Consider the following 2,500-nt stretch of genomic DNA (forward strand, 5'->3'; position numbering starts at 1 on the left):
GTTACGGATTGAGCACTTGCCAAGGATCAAAATGTGTCATTTAGAAGAAACATTTTCAAAAAGTTTTTAAAATCTTGTGGGTTTGCAACTCATAAGAGCGTCACTTTCAACGTCCCCGGTATTGGATTGAGTTTCTAAAAACAACCGTGCACACCGAGGTTAAACTTTACCGGCTCCACTCCGACTCGCCGCTCGCCCACAATTTGTTTGCAACGAAACATTTGTTTTTAATTTTGTTGGTTTGAAATTGTTTTGAAAAGGTTCTTTAAATCTAGTGGGTTTGCAACTCATAAGAGCGTCACTTTCAACGTCCCCGGCATTGGATTGAGTTTCTAAAAACAACCGTGCACACCGAGGTTAAACTTTACCGGCTCCACTCCGACTCGCCGCTCGCCCACTAGTCCGAAGGCAACAAAACATTTGTTTTTCATTTTGATGAAAATTTCTGTTTTTAAATCTTGTTGGTTTGAAATTGTTTTGAAAAGGTTCTTTAAATCTTGCGGGTTTGCAACTCATAAGAGCGTCACTTTCAACGTCCCCGGCATTGGATTGAGTTTCTAAAAACAACCGTGCACACCGAGGTTAAACTTTACCGGCTCCACTCCGACTCGCCGCTCGCCCACAAATCCGAAGGCAACAAAACATTTGTTTTTAATTTTGATGAAATTTTTTGAAAACATTGGCTTGGCAAGCCCCAATCCGCGACTATCCACCCACCGCCACCCCACACGGGTGGTTGTTGTTGAGAAATGAGGTTGTGGTCGACATGCCCGTGCATTTGAGAAGGAGTTCCTAGCACTCCATGCTCTCCCATGCCAAAAAAAAGCCTAGACAACCCCATTTCGCAACTTTCCACGCCTTTTTTTTCCTCCCTCACCCATGGCGGCGGCGTGGTGGCGGCGGCCGGATTCCGGCCACCACCGCCATGGGTGGCAGCCCCCCGACCCCGACACCAAACCCATAATACCGAGGCAACATATCGAGGCAACATGACATGGGTGTGGCGTGGGGGAAGGGGGCTGCAGCTAGGAAGGCATGGGCTGCCATGCATATGCAGGCAACACACACCCCCCTATATAGCATTTTATGCATTTAGCCCTTTGACAGGAAGAGACATCACCTATGCGCGAGGAGTCATAATGGGCTCTAAATAATTCAATACAAGGTATTTGGACGTGATTTTTTGCAGGGATACTAAGAAACATGCAATCTATGATGGGAAAAAGTTTCATAAATTTTTGAAGTCGGGAAGTATTTTTTATTATTTTTAGAAGTCGTAAAATTGAAAAAATCATTAAAACAAATCCGGGAGGAATTTTTTAGTTTTGTAAGTTGGAGAAGGTCCTAAAAATCATAGACTACTTATGGGGAGCTTATTGTGCGAGGAAATTTCAATAAAAACGGGGTTTGACAAGATTTGAAAAATTCTGTCGACATTTGAAAAAACCTGGAACCATGCTGCCGGCATGCTGCGCACATGCTGCGCGCAGGCTGCGCGCATGCTGCGCGCAGACTGCGCGCAGACTGCGCGCATGCCATGGCAGGACAAGTTTCGCTAGCCTCACTGTCGACAGATGCGCAAGCTGCGCGCACAGGCTGCGCGCATGCTGCGCACAGACTGCGCGCACGCTGCGCGCATGCCATGGCAGGACAAGTTTCGCTAGCCTCACTGTCGACAGATGCGCAAGCTGCACGCAAGCTCCGCGCACGCTGCGCACAGCCTGCGCGCATGTTGTGCGCAGGCTGCGCGCAGGCGCCGCGCATGCCATGGCAGGACAAGTTTCGCTAGCCTCACTGTCGACAGATGCGCAAGCTGCGCGCACAGGCTGCGCGCACGCCATGGCAGGACAACTTTCGCTAGCCTCACTGTCGACAGAATCAGCACGCTGCGCGCAAGCTGCGCGCGCGCATGGCAGGACAAGTTTCGAAAAATTCTGTCGACAGGCTGCCGGCATGGTGCGCGCACGCTGCCGGCATGCTGTGCGCACGCTGCCGACATGCTGTGCGCACGCTGCGCACAGGCTGCCGGCATGCTGCGCGCAGCCCATGGCAGGACAAGGTCCGAAAAAATCTGTCGACATTTTTACGCCGTGGTAGGCTTCCGCTTCGCGTCACTTTGTCGACATTCAAGCCTACCATTTGTATTGAATTTTTCAAACCTTGTCAAACCCCATTATTCAAATGTCGAAAAATTTTGTCGACATTTTTACGCCATGATAGGCTTCCGCTTCGCGTCACTTTGTCGGAATGCATCGCATGGCGAGGCAAGGCCACGGCATGCCAAGGCGAAGGCAACGCATGGCTTGAATGGCTTGGTCAAGGCCACATCATGGGCACGGCATGCCAAGGCAAGGCGAGGCAAGCCATCCTTAGCCTCGCCTACACTCACTTTCTCGGAATGCATTGGATGATGAGCAATTCCAAGGTAAGGCAACGCATGGCTTGAATGGCTTGGTGTAGGCCACAACTTGGGCATGGCATGCCAATGCAAGGCAAGGCA

Source organism: Prunus avium, unplaced genomic scaffold, assembly GCF_965620075.1.
Source record: "Prunus avium unplaced genomic scaffold, drPruAviu1.hap1.1 HAP1_SCAFFOLD_17, whole genome shotgun sequence".
Lineage (NCBI taxonomy): Eukaryota > Viridiplantae > Streptophyta > Magnoliopsida > Rosales > Rosaceae > Prunus > Prunus avium.